The sequence below is a fragment of the Arvicola amphibius genome, chromosome 4, assembly GCF_903992535.2.
Source record: "Arvicola amphibius chromosome 4, mArvAmp1.2, whole genome shotgun sequence".
NCBI classification, from domain to species: Eukaryota; Metazoa; Chordata; class Mammalia; order Rodentia; family Cricetidae; genus Arvicola; species Arvicola amphibius.
The window spans coordinates 107,316,441-107,339,169 of NC_052050.1; the positions used below are offsets into that span (position 1 = coordinate 107,316,441).

At 41.3% G+C, this 22,729-nt stretch overlaps 1 pseudogene; it reads left to right on the forward strand.

Moving 5' to 3' along the window:
* Positions 1–1,871: 1,871 nt before the first annotated feature.
* On the forward strand, positions 1,872–21,017 carry LOC119811583 (annotated as a pseudogene).
* Positions 21,018–22,729: the final 1,712 nt, after the last annotated feature.

Below are 22,729 nucleotides of genomic sequence, written 5' to 3' on the forward strand. Positions count from 1 at the left end.
TTCCTGATCATATTCTTTCAAATAGTTTGCCTTTGAGAAATATCTCTTTACTTGCAATTAGGCTTTCACGGAAGCAGAACTCTTCAAAATAGGCCACAAGGGATCTCTGCAGTCTCTCAGGATTTGAGTCTTGTGACCCTTGTAAACATATAGTTAAATGTGCTATGCATAACAGACTTTCACTGCTAAAAAGAAGTGACTGTGTGTGTGTTTAAGTATGTGCGTGTGTGTGTGTGTGTGTGTGTGTGTGTGTGTGAGATGTTCCTGCCTAAAGAATTCCTGAAAACATGATCCAGTGGCCATTATCCTTACTCCTGCTACAGTGTTTTGTGTCCCACACACTTACAAGATAAATATTTGAAGAGGAAGAATAAGATACATCTTTTCAAAACCACAAAAAGCACAAAGAGAATTATTTCACATATACACAGTCATTAAAGATAACCTCAGCAAAGTATTACAACAATCTAGCAGATCATATGATTAGTTGTGTGAGCAGTAGTCAACCTTATTCCCTAGCCATCTATCACATACCTGAATCAGCAAATGAATGAAGTAGCCACATTGGATGATTTTTGGTGTTGAAGCCCATTCCGACAGGGACCAGCAAGGGATACCTGGCAGGGGGCTTGAGGTTATAGAAAATGGCAGATTAAGAGAAATGAAGAAAGAAATGTAGGATAGACTGGGAGGACTGAAGGTAAATACCAAATAACCCCAGGTTTAAATTTCTCAGCCAGCATATATGCTAAATACAGGCAAAAGGCAGAACAAAAAGTGGTCCAGTCAGCTAGGTGCCTCCCTGCACTGTCCCTGGGAGGAAGCTCAAGCAGGTTTATGTGGATGTATTTGCCTCACACTGGTATCATTTGCAGATGGAATTTCTGTCCCACCCAGTCCAACAACTGTTCAGAAATACACAGAGGAGTGTATTAATTATAAACTGTTTGGCCTATTAGCTCCAGTTTGTTATTAACTAACTTTTACAACTTAAACTAATCCATAATTCTTGTCCATGTTTAATCACATGGTGTGTTATCTTTTATCACTGAGCAGTCTCGTATTGCTTCCTGTGCTTCTGACTGGTAACAGCAGCCTGAGCCTTTCTTCTTCCCAGAATTCTCCTAGTCTTATCGCCCAGCAAATACTTCCTGCCTGACTACTGGCTAATCAGTGCTTTATTAAACCAATACAAATAACAAATATTTACAGGGTATAAGAGCACTATCCCATGGCATTAAGATTTGCTGTTTGAAAAGCTTACGCCGTCCCTCTCTTTTCTTATAATGCAATGCTGAATTTGATTTTCCATTAAATTCCTTTATCTGGATTTGAATATCTTTATGGTCTATTTTATTAAGTTTTTCTAAAAGGTGTATCTTAGCACTCAGATTAACCAACATTTTTAGTAATAAAACAAAAAATGATAAATCTGATAATGCTTAAAATTAACATCAATGTCCTCTAAATTAGTAATCTTCTCATATAAACACCTTATTTTCAAATTAGTCAGGGTGTTATCATACAGAGACCCAAACCTCTCCATTGTAATGGTGTTTCCCATTTTTTAATATATGAAAAAAATCTCTTTTAACTAATCTCTCCCTGTAAGAATTTCCAATTTTCTTACCAAATCTGCTGACAATGATGAGGAAGTTGTAAGGCTTATTGTTGCTGCATAGAACAGTAAATCCTGACTGGATTTCAAGGCAGTTACTAAGTTTGGCAGCAGCTAGAGAAGGGGTTCAGGGCAAGCCTGCCAGGAGAGAAGAAAGAAAACCATAGAGTGACTCTGGTCACATGTAGCTTTGGCCTATCCCAGTGGCTGTAAAGTCTCAGGCAAATGGCTTTTTCATGAATTCATACCCTAAATGTTGAGTGCCAGATGCAGCACAAATAGTAAAAAGTCATATAAAGATATAGACATTAAAGATATAGCCATCAAAACTGAAGATCAGAGAAGCACATCAGTAAAACCTCTTGCCATGCTCAGACTGAAGGGGCAAACCCCAGACTGCCTAGACAACACCGTGTCTCCACCAAACCTCAGACTCCATGCTCTAGTGAGTTCCTTCCTTCCTTGTCCCCTTTATATTCATCTCTCTAACCAGCAATATTGCTCCTGTCTCCACCTGACTAGTACTGGGATTAAAGGTGGGTGTGAGGCACCCAAACACTGGGATTAAGGGTGCATGCCAAAACTTCATGGCCTCTAGTGACTTAACTTTGAACTCTGATCTTCAGATTAGCTTTATTTATTAAAAATGCAAACAAAATATCACTACAGTGAATAGACTCTAAGACTACAACAACTCTTATAAAGGAAAACATTTAATTGTGGTGGCTTACTCTATCAGAAGTTTAGTTCATCATGGTGGGACAGGTTAGCAAGATGGTGGGCATGGTGCTAGGAGGAACTGGAGTTATATATCTTAATCCATAAGAACTGGGTGTAGCTTGAGTATAGGAGACCACAAAGCCCACTCCCAGAGTGTCACACTTCCTTCAACAAGGCTATACTTACTCCAACAAAGCCATACCTCCTAATAGTTGCACTTCTATTGGGGACCATTTTTTTCAAACCATTACACATCTAGATTGTGATTGCATGGGATACTGGGTCAGGGATCAACAGAATTCTATATTCTCTTTGTCATTGCTGAATAAATCATACTGTTTATCTTAGAGGCAGTGTTCATATGTAGAGAAATAAATGAGTGGAAATGGAAATGGTGCTACTCCTCACCACCCCTTGCAACCCACTAACAAAATTTTGCTTTCTGTTTCAATGAATTTAGGATATGCTGTTTAAGAGTCATATGGAAAAACAAAACACCCAGGATAGCCAAGACAATCCTGTACAATAAAGGAATTCCTGGAAATAGAAAACTGAGAGCAACAATAAATAAATGGGACCTCTTGAAACTGAGAAGCTTCTGTAAAGCAAAGGACACAGTCAATAAGACAAAAGGCAACCCACTGAATAGAAAAAGATCTTTGCCAACCCCAACATCAGACAAAGGAGTAATCTCCAAAATATATAAAGAACTCAAGAAATTAGACATCACAATTCTAAATAACCTAATTTAAAAATGGGGTAGTGAACTAAACAGAATTCTCAACAGAGGAATCTCAAATGGCCAAGAAATTTTTAAGGAAATGTTCAACATCCTTAACCATCAAGTGTAGGCCCATATTTCTGTATGGCTCTGAAGCCATAGGCCCCATCTGAGGGGGTCACGTAGCTCTGCAGACAAGCTGTCTCAGCCTTAACAATAGCCAGGATGTGCTGCTCTTTCTCTTTTGTTATAAATGTAGATCACCTGGGGAGAGGTGTTGGCTGAAGCTGATGACTTAAGTGTCAGGATGTTTGGTGCTCCTTCCTTTGTAATTTGGAGGATATCTTATAGAGATGCTAATTCAGGCCTATGTGACAGCTAGCATACTCAGCAAACAGATGTGGAAGTGACAAAAGGCCATTCACCTGATTGCCTAGGAGACAACCTAATATATCATCCCCCCACCACCCCCCCACCCCCCCCCCCACCCCCCCCCCCGCTCAGTTTATGTGTTGGTATAAAAGTTGGTTGGAGAATAAACACGGGGAGATCGTCAGGAGAAAAGACCCTGAGATGCCCTTCCATGATGACCGGGTAAGTTGTGTCTGATTATTCCTTGCGGCTCCGTACCAGCCAAGTTAGGGAAGATAATTTTCTGTGTTGGAGCGACACGGGCTCCAACAATCAAGGAAATACAAATCAAAACAACTCTGAGATACCATCTTACACCTGTCAGAATGGCTAAAATTGAAAACACCAATGATAGCTTATGATAAAGAAGGTGTGGAGTAAGGGAAACACTCTTCTGGTGTAGGAGGTCCTTCTCTCTTTGTGTTGCTTTCATTGGTTAACAAAGAAACTGCTTTGGGCCCTTGATAGGGCAGAACTTAGGTAGGCAGAAAAGATAGAACTGAATTCTGGGAGGAAGAAAGCAGAGTTAGAGAGATGCCATGGATCCTCTGCCTGAGATGGACGCTGGTTAGAATCTTTCTGGGTAAGCCACTGCCACATGGCAATATACAGACTAATAGAAATGGGTTAAATTAATATAAGAGCTAGCCAATAAGAAGTTAGAGCTAATAGGCCAAGCAGTGTTTTAATTAATAAGTAGTCTAGCTGGGCAGCCGGAATGAACAAGTAGCCCCTCCTTGCAACACTCTTCCATTGCTGGTGGGAATGCAAACTTGTACAACCACATTGGAAATCAGTATGGCAATTTCTCAGAAAATTGGGAATCAACCTATCCCAGGATCCAACAATAACACTCTTGGGCATATACTGAAAAGATTCTCAATCATACTGCAAAAGCATTGTTCAACTATGTTCATAGCAGCATTATTTGTAATAGCCAGAACTTGGAAAAAACCTAGATACCCTTTAACCAAGGAATGGATAAAGAAAATGTGGCAAATTTACACATTATAGCACTACTCAGTGGTATAAAACAATGACATCTTGAATTTTGTATGCAAATGGATGGAAATAGAAAACACTATCCTGAATGAGGTAACCCAGACCCAAAAAGATGACTATGGTATGTACTCACTCATAAGTGGATACTAGCTATAAACAAAGGATTTGAGCCTATAGTTCACGATCCTAGAAAAGCTAAGTAATAAGGTGGTCCCCAAGAAAATCAGATATAGATCCACCTGGAAATTAGAAATAGATAAAATTGCCTGACAATATTTAGAGCATGGGGGTGGAAAGAGAAGGGAGGGAGGAAGGGGAAGAGGAAGGGAGAATGGGAGGGCTGAGGAGAACTTGAAGGAATGGGATAGTTGAGAAGGAGGAAGGACAGAGATGAGAGTAAGGAAAGAGATATCTTAATTGAGGGAACCATTATAGGCTTATCAGAAACCTGGCTCTAGAGAAATTCCCAGGAATCCACAGGAATGACCCCAGCTAAGACCCTAAGCAATAGAGAAGAAGAGGCCTGATCTTGACTTTCCATATAGTCAAACTGATGTATATCTTAAATATCACCATAGAACCTTCTTCCAGCAACTGATAGAAACAGAAGCAGAGACCCACATCAGAACACTGGACTAAGCTCTCAAGACCAGTTGAAGAGTTGAAGGAATAAGAAAATGAGTTAAGAGATCAAGACCATGAAGTGTTCATCCACTAAAATAGGTTACCCGAATTAATAGGATCTCACCAACTCCAGTCAAACTGAGAAAGAACAAGCATAGGACCAAACTAGTCCCTCTGAATGTGGTTGACAGTTGCATGGCTGGGGCATATTGAGGGGTCACTGGCAATGGCACCAGGATTTATCTCTACTGCATGTACTGGCTTTTTAGAATCCTATTCTCTTTGGATGTATACCTTGCTCAGCCTAGATATAGTAGGGAGGGCCTTGGACCTTCCCCAAAACAATGTGCCTTGCCCTTTCTGAGTACTGAATGGGGGTTATTTGGGAGGATGTGTGGAGGGAGTAGGAGTAGGGGAGGGAGGGAGAACTTGGATTGGTAGTTTTTAAAATCTAATAAATTTAAAAAGAATAATAAAATAAAACAAACAAACAATGGGATCTGTTGCTTGTGTTTACACGTGTTGAGTGTTTCTACCATGAGACCAAGAGAGTATCATGAAGTATGTGCCATAATCTTCTGGGCACTTTGAACTCCTGTTGACCAAGGATTCTGTCCCAACCATTCCAGCAACTGTTCAGTCCCCAATCACACACATCACACAAACATACACATACATAAAACTTTCAAAAATAGAATTAATATTTTAAGAACATTATTATTTAAAGTATTTAACCTTTGGATCTATGTGGTGAGTACATTTACCCAGAACTTGATTTTTGTCCAATTTTTTATTCTTAATCTGTATGACACTACAACATGTTCTGAAAAGTTCTGACTACATAGAACATTTGCAAAGCTCTACTTAAAATACTTTGGCTTCTATGATGAGAGTGCATAAAATATTTTTGCATTTAATATTAGTGATTTAGTAGAATGATTTTGAGCCCACATCAATTCCATGAAAGGCTGCACCTGTTGCAAACACTGAACATTTAAAGATTCTTGAGGTTTAAGTAATAAAGACCCTTAAGGTTTTAATGTAATGTAATGTAAAACAAAAGTACCTTGTTTTTATTTAATTTGATTCTGACATGTTCTTTCTATGTAGCCCTGACCGTCTTGGGACTTGTTAGGTAGAATAGGCTGGTGTTGACCTCAGACACAGATCCTCCTGCCTCTGCCTCCAAACTGCTGGGAATGAAGGCTTACACTAACCCAATATGCCTCACATTGGTTTTAGGTTCTTTGAAACGAAGACAAAATATGTATCCTTGGCAGGCCTTGAGGTTGCATATGTGTGTTGCTAGTCCATTTGATGTCTCTTGTATTTCTATGATTTTAGGGCAGACAACTTTGTTTTGTGTAACCACCTAGGAGGCTCATCCCTGGGAGATCATAATTCTCCCTCTCCCACTGGTCATTAGATTCCTGTAGGAGTGGGGTCTTATTAGATCCTCCCCACACCTTCTATGTTAGCATGTCTATTTTCCATGTTTTCTCCTCCACTCACGGTCTGCCTGCCTTGCTAGCTATGGCCCTGGGTTCCCAGCTCATTCCTCTCCTGTATGACCAGGTCTCCCCTTCCAGGACCCTGCAGTTACAGTGTGTGACTGTCTTGCTGTCTGCACTGGCCATGATCTCAGTGAAGCTCTCCAGTGTGAAATAAAACTGGACACCATTTGGTATGGTGGCATCTTGGGGTAGAAATATTCCCTGTTCTCCAAGGAACAGCCACTTTGATTTCCATAGTGGCTGTCCAAGTTTGGTCAAGTTATTTCTCATGCAGGAACCAGCATGATACAAATAAAATATTGTTCATCTAAAGCCACTCTGAGAATTAAGACTTTTTCAGGGACTCAACATTCTTAGGCTTCCTCTTGCTGTCCTGAATGGAATTCAGGACAGAATTCTATTCTGCCCCTTTTCTCAGGGATGAGGTCACCACAGGATACCCAGGCCCTCTGAGTGTTGCTAAAAGAATGCCTGCCAGGGCATTTCTGAGAGCCAAAGATAGGGATGAACACTGTGTGTGGGTATGCCTGTGAGGGACTTGCCTGGGTGTGTGTCTGAAGATTGTTGTGATTGTTCTTATGTTTGTGAGAACCTGAGTGGAGAAAATAAAGCTGGGTTTACCTCAGGGAGAGGATGTGGCTAATAGGTTATTTGTGGGCTTGCCTCAGTGAGGCAAAAGGGCAGAGCCACACAAACTAACAGGCCTTGCTCACTAACCCACCTCTTGTTCCCCCTATGGTTGAAGAATATCTCTTGGACCTAAAGATGCTGTTTCTGGAGCACTAAACCACCTGGTCCCTTGCAGTTTTGGAACTGGTTCCTGGAGGTCCCCATGACCTGACTCAAGCTGGGCAAGCAGTCAACTGTTATTAGATGCTGGAAAGAGCCCAGGAATACCTACCTGACCATGGCCTTACAGATGAGCTCCTGAAGCAGACAGTGTGACCCAGACATAAACCTGCCCCTTTAAGGACCTTCCCTCCAGCAGACAGCCTTCTGATTGCTTAGCCTCTAGTACCACTCTCCAGACCCTTCTTTCAGCCTAAGGCCTTTCCAAATATTTTCTGGTGCCCAGTTGCTTTACAAAGCTTTCTCTGAGGCACCTACCATCTTCTGAGCCATCAGAAATTGCTAGAGGCTTGGAAGGTTCCTGTTATAGCATGACTCATCTTCATAGGTCAGCTCCTCCTCAAAACTGGAAATATTTTGATCATAAACTCATGACTGTTGTTTTGAGGTGTTTTACTATTTTGCAAGTAAAAATTAGTTACATGCACTTTGACTTGTTTCGTTGTCTCCTCTCCCCTCTCTCTCTCTCTCTCTCTCTCTCTCTCTCTCTCTCTCTCTCTCTCCCTCTCCCTCTCCCCCTTCCCCTCCCTCTCCCTCCCTCCCCCTCCCCCTCCCTCTCCCTCCCCCTCCCTCTCCCCCTCTCTCTCCCTCTCTCCCTCCCCCTCTCCCCCTTCCTCCCTCCCTCCCTCTCCCTCTCCCCCTCCCCCTCCCTCCCTTCCTTCCTCCCTCCCTCCCTCTCCCTCTCCCCCCTCCCCCTCCCCCTCCCTCCCCCTCCCTCCCTCTCCTCTCCTTCCCTCTCCCCTCTCTCTCCCCCTCTCCCCTCCTCCTCCCTCCTCCCACTCCCCTTCCCTCTCCCCTCCTTCCCCCTCCCCCCTCCCTCTCTCTCCCCCTCCCCCCTCTCTCCCTCTCCCTCTCCCTCCACCCTCCTCCCTACTCCCTCTCTCTCCCCCCCTCCTCCCCTCCCTCTCTCTCTCTCAGCTCCTCTCCCTCTCTCGTCCCTCCCTCTCCCTCTCTCTCTCGCCCTCTCCTCTCTCTCCTCTCCCCTCCTCCTCCTCCCTCTCCCTTCCTCTCTCGTCCCTCTCTCCCTCTCTCCTCCTCGCCTCTCTCCCTCTCCCCCTCCCTCCCTCCCTCCCTCCCTCCCCATCCCTCCCTCTCCCCTCCCCTCCCCTCCTCCTCCCCCGCCTCTCTCTCAACTGAGTTGCATACCTGGAACTGGAAAGAGTTCCAGAATTGGGAGCTGAGTCCCAGGCCAAAGAACAAGGGCAGCCAGCTGTGCGGTGTGGGAACAGCCAGGCCTCTGCCCACCTATGCCTCACTCTGCACTGCCATCTTGTGGTAGGCATTGGTCACTGCTGCAGGTACCTTTTGAGCCCGTGGCCTTCAGAATCCACTCAAGCCTCTCATTTCCTCCATTTCTTTCCTGGCATCTCTTGCCTTTCTGCGAGTTCTCGGGACACTAAGTATCTGAGGTCATAGGTGTGCTGATTCCTGGCCTCATCCTGGGAGCACAAGGCAGTTTGAGATGGGCCTGCCAGATAGGCCCTCCAAGTCGCCCCTCTTCCTGCTATGTGACCCTGGCGTTCCACACTCTGCAGACCTCTGGAAAGTATATGTTTATATGGCAGGTCAAGAGCCCCACACCTTGGAACATGCCTTTCCTTCCTGTTGAAGCCGACGTAGCTCAGGATTACTTCCCATGGCCCTTGGGAGGATTCTGGGACTGTGCAGGCCTTTGAATAATTAAATTACCTTTATTAAAGTAATTTATTTTCCTATAGAACAGAGTCACCAAACATCACAGAACAAAGGAGGAGTTTCCATGTCTACTCCCTGCTGAGAAGGAATCCTCCCCACAGACACAACGGTGACATTACCTTTTACAGGAAGGGTGTCTGGATCCTTGGCCTCTGCCTTCTAGCAACTTCAAGAGCTGCCATGTCTTCCTCTCCCGGCAGTGGCTGAGGGAGGGTTCTGTTTCCAACAAGCCTGCACCTCACTACAGCCTTTCCCTGTTATCCGCTGCATTTCTTACTGGCTCGCAGTGGGCCTTTGCTGCTCTGCCCTCTAGGGGAGCCTCACTGTTTTCTTCTGTCATTTGTCCCTGCTTGAGAGCAAAGGCAGCAGACTCAGGGTCAGAAGTTGTCTTGTACGGAGCAGTCACCCAATCATCCTGCAAGACCCTATGGTTAGGACACAGTACTGCCATGGGCAGAGAGCCCTGATAGCCTTCACAAGCCCCTTGCACTGGGAAGCTACGGGGGTGGGGGGCACTGCCCCTGGGGCTTTCACTCCCCACTTGACTTTTGATGGTGACTTTGTGTTTTGCTGAGAGCTCAGCTATACCTCCTTGTGGTGTGTTAGAGAGTGATTATAAACTGAAAGAGACAACTGAGGGAGTCTGAGAGAGGCCTTGGGACCTCACTGAGAGTCAGTGTGGACCTGAAGTGAGGAGCACAGCCTTGACACACTTTCTTTTCCCTAACACAGGCATAACGATTGTGTCCTTCTCTCCCTCCATCTGTTTTATAAGCAATAAAGTGTCAGGGTATTGTGAGAGAAATCAGTTATAGTGGCAATTATCAGAATTCTGCAGGTTGTGCATGTTATAAATGCTCCTGTTTCTACAGACTGTGGCTTTGGTCTGTTAGTAAGAATTGTGATAGTTTCAGGTTCCTTTTCCAGAACCCACATGGTAGCTTATCATTTATGGTAACTCCAATCCCCAGCGTCTCCTGGCTTGCTCTGCACTCTGATGGATACATGCAGGAAAACCACCATATAACAAAAATAAAGATCAAAATTTAAAAAGGGAGAGAATAGAATTCTCTACAGTGATGTCAGGCTTGAAACAATCCACAGAAAGGGCTCACTAAAATGAGCGCCTTCTGGTCTCAAGGAAGCATGTGTGGCCTCTCAGAGGCAAAAGGAGCCTTGTTTCCAGGTGACACTGGCTCAGCATAACCATCTAAACAAGAGCAGCAGTCACGGTGTTGATAGGTGACTTTTCCTTGATGTTTCTGAATTTGTGTTCTCTGTCCTTTGTACTTGTGAGAATTGTGGCATTGATACAAATCTCTTTTAGATCATACATGATGATTGGCAGAAACCATGGGATCCAAAGCAATCTACTTTCACAGTGTCATTTACTTGATTTTCAGCTAAGAACTTGTGGTATAAGATGAACATGCCATAGGCAGTTCTTCATAACATCTTTATAATTTATGTATGTTCCTGCAGGCCTGTGTGTTAATGATGTCCCTAAATGTCTCTGCTTTTACGTTGTGAGCAAATTCAGAACTCGATTTGTTAATTGATCACGATCAGGAATAGACATAACATTCTATGAACTTGTCCAGAATCTCTAAGCAAAATCCCTATGCATTCCTTGTTTAGGAAAAGCATTGCTGTGGAGATAACTCTGTGCTCTCATTGCCTCCTGCAGACAAGAAATCTTTCTCGAGTCTTCTCTCTTGGCTGTTGTAATAGTTATTCTTGGTAATCAAACTGACTACCTCTGGAATTTACTAAAAGAATCATGCACACTTTCTTGGCTAAGATTACACCATGGAGGGACTACTTTGGTCCTGTGCATGTTCCTTCCCAGTCCAGCTGGAGTTGGTGAGCTCCCATTAGCTCAGGTAAACTGTGTCAGTAGATGAACCCTTCATGGTCTAGACCTCTTTGTTCATATTCACATTCCTTCTACTCTTCAACCGGACCTTGGGAGCTCCATTCAGTACTCGAATGCGGGTCTCTGCCTTTGTTGTTGGACGAAGGTTCTATGGTAATATTTAAGATAATCATCAATCTGACTACAGGGTAAGGTCAGTTCAGGCACCCTCTCCTCTATTGCTTAGGGTCTTAGCTGGGGTCATCCTTGTGGATTCCTGGGCATTTTTCTAGAGCCAGGTTTCTCCCTAACCCCATAATGGCTCCCTCAATCAAGATTTCTCTTTCCTTGCTCTCATATCTGTCCTTCCTCCATCTCAACTATTCCATTCCCTAAAGTTATCCTCAACCCTCCCTTCCCCCCTTCTTTTCCCCTTCTCCCCTTCCTTCTATCCCCAGCCCCCATGCTCCCAATTTTGTCAGGCAATCTTGTCTGTTTCCAATTTCCAGGTGGGTCTATATATGTTTTTTGGGGGGGTTAATCTTATTACCTAGCTTCTCTAGGATCATGAACTATAGGCTCAATGTCCTTTGTTTATAACTAGCATCCACTTATGAATGAGTATATGCCATTGTCATCTTTTTTGGTCTGGATTTTGAAGTCAAGATACCTTTAAAGCATATATGACAGCTTTAGAACAGCTGGCTGGATGGACTTACAGCACAGGATATCCCATGACAGACCTGATTAACAATGCCCCCCATTAAAAAAAGTAGTCTATAGAATAGTGCCCATATTCCCCAAATGATTGTTTATTAATGTTGGTTTACATTTAAAAAGGAATATGCTATAGAGATGAATATGTTGCATTGGTATGGATCTTGATTTATTGATACAGATTTAAGGTCAAATTTGTTATATGTATGCTTCTGCTCTTTACAAAGGTATTGTGTTTGTGCGGCTCATTTAAAATGTAATGTATAATTAAGAAATACTAGTTCACTGGAATTGGCAAGGTTGTCCACTCTCTACTCATATCTATTCAGTATAGTACTTGGCATTCTAGCTAGAGTGATAAGACAACAAAAGTAGATCAAAGGGACACAAATTGGAAAGGGAGAAGTGAAACCATCCTATCTGAAGATATGATAGTATATACAAACATACATGCACACATACATACATACACAGTGACTGCAAAAAATTTATGAGGAAACTCCTACAGCTGATAAATACCTTCAGTAATGTGGAAGGATACAAGATGAACTCAAAAAAATCAGTAGCCTTCATATATACAAAGGATAAAAGCATTGAGAAAGAAATCAGAGAAACATCACTCTTTATGATAGCCACAAATAACATAAGATATCTTGGGATAATGCTAACCAAAAAGGTGAAAGACCTGTATAAAAAAACTTGAAGTCTTTGAAGAAAGAAATTGAAGAAAATATTAGAAAATGTAAAAATCTCCCATGTTCTTGAATAGATAGGGTCAACTTATAAAAATGGAATCTTAACCAAAGCAATCTACAAATTCATGCAATCCTCATCAAAATCACAACACAATTCTTTACAGACCTTAAGAGAGCAATACTCAACTTCACGTGAAAAAACAAAAATCTCAGGATTGCCATAACAATCCTGTATAAGAAAGAAACCTCCAGAGGTATCACCATTCCTAACTTCAAGCTCTACTATAGAGCTATAGTAATAAAAACAGTTTGGTATTGGCATAAAAGCAGCTAGGTTGATCATTGGAATCAAATTAAAGACCCGGATATTAATACACACACACGGTGACCTGATTTTTTGACAAAAAAGCTAAATTAATACAATGAAGAAAAGAAAGCATCTTCAACAAATGGTGCTATCTTAACAGGTTGTTAACTTGTAGAAGAATGTAATTAGATGTATATCTAGTCTTGTGCACAAAGCTCAAGTCCAAATTGATCAAAGACCTCAACATAAGTCCAAACACACTGAACCTGATAGAAGAGAAAGTGGTAAGTAGCCTTAAATACATTGGCACAGGAGGCTACTTCATAAATATAACACTAGTAGCACAGAGACTGAAAGCAGCAATTAATATATGGGATGTTCTGAAACTGAGGAGCTTCTGTATGGCAAATACAACAGTCAATAAGACAAAATGGCAGCCTACTGAATTGGAAAATATCTTCACCAACCCCACACTGTACAGAGGACTGATCTCCAAAATATATAAAGAACTCAAGAAACTAGACATTAAAATACCAAATAATCCAATTATAAAATGGGGTACAGGTTTAACAGAATTCTCAACAGAAAAATCTCAAATGGCCAAAAGACACTTAAGGAATTGCTCAGCATCCTTAGCCATCAGGGAAAACCAAATCAAAATTACTGAGACACCATCTTATATTTGACACATCAAAAACATTGTGATAACTTATACTGGAGAGGGTACAGAGAAAGGGGAATGCTCCTCCATTGCTGTTATAAGTGAAAAAAAAAGCATTTTGGAAATCAGTACTATGGGATAATACTCTTGTATCCTGTAAAGATTTGTCACTTGTGTTGGTTTAATAAAATGCTGATGGACAGTAGCCAGGTAGGAGGTATAGGTGGGGGCAACCAGACTAGGAGAATTCTGGGAAGAGGAAAGGCTCAGTCTAAAGTCACCAGTTAGATACAGAGAAAGCAAGATGAGAATACCTCATGGAGTAAGGTACCAAGTCACATAGCTAAAAATAGATAAGAATTATGGGTTAATATAAGTTGTAAGAGCTGATTAATAATAAGCCTGAGCTATCTAAATAGGAACAAGAAAAAGACATCTGAGTAAATTGGGGGCATTGGGTCATAGGAGAGGGTAGAAGGGAAGAGAGGAGGAAGTGAGGGGAGTAGGAAAATACATAGCACAATAAAAAGAGATACTAATAAATAATAAGTCTGCACTAATAGGTCAACCAGTTTATTATTAATATAAGCCTCTGTGTATTTCTTTAGAACTGAATGGCTGCAGGACTGTCTGGGATAGAAACTTCCATCTACAAATCAGTATCAGTATGGCATTTTCTCAGAAAATTGGGAATGAAACTACCTCATGACCCAGCAATACCACTCTTGGACATATACCCAAAAGATGCAGAACCAAACCACAAGGACATTTGTTTAACTACATTCATAGCAGCATTTATTCACAACAGCCAGAAACTGGAAACAACCTGGATGCTTCTCAACTGAAGAACAGATAATGAAAATGTGGTACATTTACACAATGGAGTAATTTCTCAGTGGGGGGAAAAAGGACATCCTGAAATTTGCATGCAAATAAGTGGAACTAGAAAAAACTATTCTAAGTGAAATAACCCAAACCCAGAAAGACAAATACGGTATGTACTCACTCATAAGTGGATATTAGACCTAAAGCAAAGATAGTGGATGGGGCAGAAGGGAGGGCAGGACAGGAGGAAGAGGAGAACATGAGGAAATGGAATAGTCAAAATGGGGGAAGGACAGAGAGGAAAAGCAAGAAAAGAAATATCTTGATTGTGGGATCCATTATAGGGTTAGCAAGAAACCAGGCACAAGGGAATTCCTAGGATTCCACAAAAGATGAGTCCTAGATAAAAATCTAGGCAATAGTGGAGAAGGTACCTAAAATGCCCTCCCCCTGTAACTGGATAATGACTATCTTGTCATCATAAAACCTTTATTCTGTGGCTGATGGAAGCAGATGCAGAGGTCCACAGCCAAGCACTGGAGTTCAGCCATATAGAGGGAGGGCTGATATTGTGGCAAAGGGGCCAAGGCCATAATGGGGAAATCCACAAAAACAATTGATTCAAGCTTTTAGGAGCTCACAGACTCTGAACTGACAACAGGGAAGCTTGTATAAGACCAAATTATGCCCTCTGAATGTGGGTGACAAATGTGTGTATTGGGCAGTTTGTGCAGCCACTAGCAATGGAGCCAGAATTTATTCCTAGTTAATTAATTGGCTCTTTCAACCTAATTTTTTTATAGAGGAATAAATTGCTCAGTCTCCATACTGGGGGAGGATCTTGGACCTGCCTCAGGTGAGGTGACAGACTTTGTTGACTCCCCATAGGAAGCTTCAAGCTTTCTGAGGAGTGGATGGGGGAGGGATTAGAAGAAGGGGAGGGAGAGGGAGCTGGTATTGGTAAGTAAAATAAGATTTCTTAAAATTAAAAGTAGATAAATAAAAAGAACAAAAAGTTTCATTAAATAGAAAGAAGAAAAGAAAGAAAGAAGAAAGGGCGGGGAGAGGAAGACAGATGATAGATTAAAGAGAGAGAGAAAGAGAGCAGCAATGAACATAGTTGAGCAAGCTTCCTGGTGGTAGGATAAACCATCCTTTAGGTATATGTCCAAGAGCGGTATAGCTGGATCTTAAGGTTGAGTGGGTCCCATCTTCATGAACAACAACTACACTGAAGTCTGTAATGGTTGTACAAGTTTAAACTCCCACCAGCAATGGATAAGTGTTCCCCTTATGTCAGATCTTCACCAGGGTGAACTGTCACTTGTGTTATTGATCTTAGACATTCTGACAGGTTTACTGTGGAATTTCAGTGAAGTTTTAATTTGTATTTTTCTGATGGCTAAGGATGTTGATAATTTCTTTAAGAGCTTCAGAACATTTGAGATTCAAAATTTAAGAATTCTGTTTCATCTGTACACCAATTTTAACTGGATTATTTGGTTTGTCAATGTCTAGTTGAAAGTTCTTTACATATTTCAGAATCAGTCTTTTATATATTTTGCTTGATGTGGGGTTGTTGAACATCTTTTCCCAGTCAGTAGGTTACCATTTTGTCCTTCTGTGTCCTTTACCTTACAGAAGATTTTCAGCTTCATGAGGTCCCATTTATTAATTCTCAATCTGAGTGCCTGCACTATTGATATTCTTTTCAGAAGTTGTTGCCTATGCCAATGCATTCAAGGCTCTCTCCAGCTTTCTCTTTCATCAGGCTCATTGTAATTGGTTATACTGAGGTCTTTGGTCCACTTGGAATTGAGTTTTGTGGAGGGTGAGAGATATAGATCTATTTGCATTTTCTACATGCTAATATCCATGTATGCAAGCACAATTTGTTGAAGAAGTTTTCTTTTTGCCATTGTATAATTTTGGCTTCTTTGTCAAAAACAACTTATCCATGGGCATGTATATTAACTAATGGGTCTTATTTCAATTTCATTGATTAATTTGTCTGTTCTTATGCCAGTAACGTAATAATTTTTTCCATATAGTGCTGTATTAGAGCTTGAAATCAGAAATGGTACCTCCAGAAGTTCTTTCATTGTATAGGATAGTTTCGCTGTTGGATTTGGTTTGCAAATGTTTTGTGGAGTACTTTTATATCAATGTTCATGAAGGATATTGGTCTGGAAATCTTATTCTTTGTTAAGCCTTTTTAGGAATTTAGTATCAGGGTGACTGTGATCTAATAAAATAAACTTTGCAATGTTTCTTCTGTTTCTATTTTGTAGAGTAATTCAAGGAGTATTAGTATTAGGTCTTCTTTGAAAGTCTGGGAGACTTTGGCTTCAAAACAGTCTGACCATGTTTTTTTTGGGGGGGGGTTAGTACAATTTTAATGAATGCTTTTAATTCTTGAGGAGTTATAGATTTATTTATATTGTCTACCTGATTTTAGTTTAGCTCTGGTAAGTGGTATCTATCAAGAAATTGGACCATTTCTTTTATATTTTGCAATTTTGTGTAGTACAGGTTTTTTTTTAGCTATGATCTAATAATTCATTGGATTCCATTGGTGTCTGTTGTTTTATCCCAGACATTACTGATTTTGCTAGTTTGGATATTATCTTTCCACCTTTCTGTCAGATTGGATAAGGGTTTGTCTATCTTGATTTTCTCAAGGATAGAAAATCTTTGTTTTATTGATTCTTTGTATTCTTCTCTTTCTTTCTATTTTATTGATTTCAGTCCTCAGTTTGATTATTTACTGCTGTCTATTTCTCTTGGATGTGTTTGTTTCTTTTTGTTCTAGAGCTTTCAGGTGTACTGTTAACTTTCTTGTATGAGACCTCTCTAATTTCTTAATGTAGGCATTTAGTGTTATGAAATTTCCTCTTAATACTGCTTCATTGTGTCTTCTAATTTTTAGTATGGTGTGTATTAATTTTTATTTAATTCTAGGAAGTCTTTAATTTCTTCTTTTATTTTTTCCTTGTCCCAGTGGTCATTCAGTAGAGAGTTGTTCAGTTTTCATGAATTTTTAGTCTTCTTATTTTTTCTGTTGTAGAAATCCAGCTTTAATCCATAAAGTTCTGGTAAGAAACAGGTGGCAGGATCATACCTAACAGAAAATAAATCCCAAAGCCAAGGATAGCTGCTTTGTCTAAAAGCAAAGTATCTGGGGTCCACACATCAACCTCTGCATATTTTTTATTTTTCATGCAAGGAGAAAAAATGAAGTGAAGTGAGCGTGGAGGAGAGGAAGAATAAGAAGGGGAAGGGGAAGAATAAGAAGAAAGAAGGAGAGGAAAGAAGTGGTAGTGAGAAGAAGTGTCAGGACGGTCACTTTTGCACACCACCATGGTAAGGTTTGTGAATTTAGGAATTCTACGCAAACAATAAACACTTCTAAATATCCAGTAGACATTTCTCAGATGAGAACAAAGTGGAATTATGTTAGTTGTTCAGTCTTAGAGAGGGCCATGGGAGCAACACCGGTATGTTCATCATAATTTTCAATCTTTTCAGTACATACGTGTTACAAAAATTTGTGGCATTGGAATGATGTGTTAGTGACTAAGAACAATCTCTTGGGAAAGACCATCTGACTGTGTTTGATGGCTCACAGCTTCTTATAAGTCCAGGTCATGGGGATCCAACGCCTCTAGATCCATGTACACCTAAATTTGCATTCCAATACATTACACATCACAGACACACATATACAAAATAAAAATGAAAATATTTAGACTGTGAAAATTTTGAAACTAGTCACAAAATAGTCACTATTTTATGTGATTCAGTGTGACTGTCTTAATAGCCTAATCTAGGGTATCATGTAATTGTTTCCTGAAACACTTCTCTACATCATAAACTTTCTCATTTTAATTAAAAAATTTTAAGCCTATTAAAGTCTCCTGTAACATGCTTTGTTCACATTCATCCCAAAGCTCTTTATTGCTCTACCCTGTTTTCCCTCCCAACCAACTCATAATACATTCTTTTCACTTTTTTTTTAAAATATTTATTTATTTACTTATTATGTATACAATATTCTGTCTGTGTGTATGTCTGCAGGCCAGAAGAGGGCACCAGACCTCATTACAGATGGTTGTGAGCCACCATGTGGTTGCCGGGAATTGAACTCAGGACCTTTGGAAGAGCAGGCAATGCTCTTAACCGCTGAGCCATCTCTCCAGCCCCCATTCTTTTCACTTTTAAATCCTTCAGGAGCAAAGCATACCTCCTAAGTATTCCTGTTGGATCATTTCAATTTAGGATGAAACAATTTCTAATCTTTATAACCAAAAATTTTATATAGACTATTACACAATCTATTAAATATTACATGGCCTTCAATTTAGTTGCAGGTTCATAAAGAATGCTCAGATACCTGAATTCGATAAATAATAACTGATAATAGAAGAATATGTGCAACCAGTGTTTATCACCAACTCATGCATCATCGGCTTCAGTGTGACATGCACTCATCGATTCAGGAACTTTCATCAGGAACAAATAGCAGACTGCTGCATTGGTTGTGCCTGGTACCCATAGAATGAGATTTCCAATGAGACAGGTATGTGCTGGTGTGCAGAAGAAATTGCTGAGACAGAATATCTTCTTTTTTCAAAACTAAGAAGAGGCCTGGAAGGAAACTAAAGACATAAACTACGAGATTTTAATTTAATCATTTTACTGATACTTAGGATATTATGAACCCTGGAATGAACATGCATTTTCTTCCTTAAACCACACAACTTGTTCAAACTATGATGGCTACAGATTTTATATTTTCTAAAGAATGTTTAATAAAAAACAAAACATTTTATAACTTATGCTACAAAATGAACATTGTATTGCTATCCATATGTCTAATCTTCCTTAACCCTTTGTACAAATTGAATTTGCATCATGAGCAGTTCATGATCTTGTCTTTCTGACATCCAGCTTTGTCCCTGACAAAGACCAGAGGTTCAGACTTGGAAATTTTTTAAGACTTTGGGGAATAGCTTATAGAATGAAGCACTCACAGTGAAAGGGTTAGGACCAGAGAGCACATCCTCAGAATGCACAAGAAGATCTAACAGTGTTCTTCAGCAGTCACACCCTGCCAAGAGATAAGGGACAGATTCACAATATGTATAATCTTTCATGCCACCTATCTTGGGATATGTAGTTGGGAACAAGAGGAGACTACCAGAAAGAGAGGGAAATGGAAAAAAAAAATGTTTTTCTTTAAAAAAAAACTTTCATGAATATAAACAATAATAAACAATAGTAAGTAACTTCTCAGCTTCCCTTATCATGAAGGGCGTGCGCTTTATCACCAGGGGACGGACTGTGACTCAGCAACTTGGCCTCACTGCTCCTTACAGTAACAAGGAAGATAATTGTTGCTTAACATCAAAATGATTATTGAGGTACCCACTGATTAATACAGATACTAAATGATTAAGTATATAATGAAGACATTTTATGAGGATTTGTCGTTAATGTTCTTCAGCAGATATAGAGCGGTGTCTGAGATGTCCAGATGACCAGTATTCCAATGCAGAGCACACACACTGCCTGCAAAGTCATGTATCCTTTCTGACTTAGGAAGCCTCATTGGGGATGACTCTGGCCTGCATGCCGCTGTGCCTCTCTGCATGTCCCTGTGCCTCTCTGCATGCCGCTGTGCCTCTCTGCATGCCGTTGCGCCTCTCTGCATGCCGTTGCGCCTCTCTGCATACCGTTGCGCCTCTCTGCATGCCCCTGTGCCTCTCTGCATGCCGTTGTGCCTCTCTGCATGCCGTTGTGCCTCTCTGCATTCCCCTGCGTCTCTCTGCATGCCCCTGCGCCTCTCTGCGTGCCCCTGCGTCTCTGCGTGCCCCTGTGCCTCTCTGCATGCCGCTGTGCCTCTCTGCATGCCCCTGCGCCTCTCTGCGTGCCCCTGCGCCTCTCTGCGTGCCGCTGTGCCTCTCTGCATGCCCCTGCGCCTCTCTGAATGCCGCTGTGCCTCTCTGCATGCCGCTGCGCCTCTCTGCATGCCCCTGCGCCTCTCTGCCCTCACACCTCTTGTTCCTGGTTCTTTTGTGAAATGCAATGACACTTTCATCATGGAGGCTAATAACCGCAGAATCATACCGATCTCCCTCACCTTCTGTTTCCTCTGCTCATTGCTTTTCATTGGGATCCTAACATAGTACCTACATCCTGCAGCAGATGACATTTGGAGTCTTTTTCACAGTTGCTGTATCTATTGTCTCTTGGCCAAGAAAATTACTGTGGCACTAACTTTCAAGATCATTACTCCAGGAAGAAGGATGAAACAAGTGCTGGTACCAGGGGGCACCTAACCTTGTCATTTCCACCTGTACTCTGGTCCAACTGTTCTTTGTGGAATCTCGCTGGTAGCAATTCCTCCCTTTATTGACACAGATACACCCGAACATGGCAGGTCATCATTGTGTGCAACAAAGGCTCAGTCATTGTGTTCCATTTTGTCCTTGGATACTTGGGCTTCTTGGCTCGGTAGAGTTTCACTGTTGTGTTCCTGGTGAGGAATCAATCTGCCAGACCAATTCAACTAAGCCAAATTCCCAATCTTCAGCATGCTGATGTTCTGCAGTGTCTGGGTCACCTTCCTCCCTGTCTACCAAAGCAACAAGGGGAAGGTCGCAGTGGTTATGAAGGTCTTCCCCATATTGGCCTCCAGTACAGGGTTGTTAGGGTGTATCTATGTCCCAAAATGTTATGTTATTTTGATAAGATCAGATTCAAATTATCTTCAGAAGTATACAAATAAATCACTTTATTGAACCCTTAATAGTTTTAAATTTTTAGATTATATCTAAAATATCTCTATTCCCTTTCCTGGGGATAACCACCTACCTCGTCCATTCTCGCCGTTAATAGTTTACCTGTAGTTCTTTGAGTAGACTACAGACCTTTCTATCTTTTCCCATCCAATTTATTAAGTTTGGTAGTTGTCATCCTTGTTTTCCTTACATTTTGGTGGTCATGTGGGTGAGACTTTATGGAGTACCTTCTGGTAAACCTAGAAGACATATTCTCATAGGAAACTATCTTATCTTCTGCCTCTCAAGAAATTTCCACCTTTCTTCAATCATCCATAAACTTCAGGTGTGGGAGGGTTCTGTAGATGGATCCATTGTTTGGTTCTAAATGTACACGTATTAATGATTTTTTTAAATTTTCATTTTACATTCCAACCACAATTCTCCTTCCCACCTCTCCTCCCACGTATTCCTCACTTACCCGCAGTCCACCCCCTATCAATTCCTCCCAAAGAGTAAGGGCTCCCATGGGGAGTCAACAAGTTTCTCCCCCAGCATTAAGGCAAAGGATGGCATTTCACCATAGGAAATCGGCTCTAACAAGCTAGCTCATGCACCAGGGATAGATCCTAGTCTTCTTTCCAGGTGCCCCACAGATAGGCCAAGTTACACAACTGTCTCCTCCACAGAGAGTCTAGTTCTGTTCCATGGAGGCTCTACAGTTGTCAGCCTAGACTTCATGAGTTCCCAAGAGCTTGGTTCAGCTGTCTCTGTAGATATCCCCTTCATGATCTTGATATTCCTTGCTCATATATTCCCTCCCCCCTCCCTTTGTCTGAATTCTCAGAGCTTGAACTGGTACTTGATTATAGATCTCTGTATCTGGTTCCATCAGTTATTGGATAAAGCTTCTTTGATGACAGTATGGGTATTCTCACCAACGTAAGTATAGGGGAATGCAAATTCAGGCACTCTCTTCACAATTGCTAGGACTCTTAGCTGGGGTTATCCTTGTGGATTCCTGAGAATTTCCCTAGAACCAGGTTTTTCTCTGACACCACAATGGCTCTCTCTATCAAGATATCTCTTTCATTGCTCTCCCATTCCATCCCTCCCTGAACTTGACCATCCCACTCATTTTAAACTGGAGGAATCATTCATAAATGGGCACCAGTTAGTCTTTATTCACACTATGTTTTTTCCCCTGGTAGCATGCAGCATACTTCCCAGCACTTTGAATGCTAGTCAGAAGGGGAAAGTCTTCTAGTTGGGCACCAGCTCAACTTTTTCATATTTGAGGACAAAAGTAAGTGTTGTCCCTTGGAATATCACCTTAGCACCAGGTTGCATAGAGAAATCCTACTACTCAAGCCTCAGGGATCTATGTGGAAAAACAGGTGGAAGAGTTTTGAGACAGAGATAGTGGGGGGACTTCATGGGAGCATTAACATCCACAAACAAAAAGGACTGGAGATCGTAGGAACTGGAAAGACTTTGGAGGCATGCATAAGACCTGTGCAGCTACAAAGCATAAAATATCCCAATACTTACAAGAGGAGCCTGCCTCAAATCCCATCCCTAAATAAGATCTATTTTGTAATTCATACCCATTTCAAACAAGAAAATTGGTTTTCTCCAATGAAGTTTCAATAGTTATGTCAACCACACACCAGGGAGTGTTTATGCCATGTGCTGTAATTGACCAACACAAGACATATTTCATGTGTTTTTCT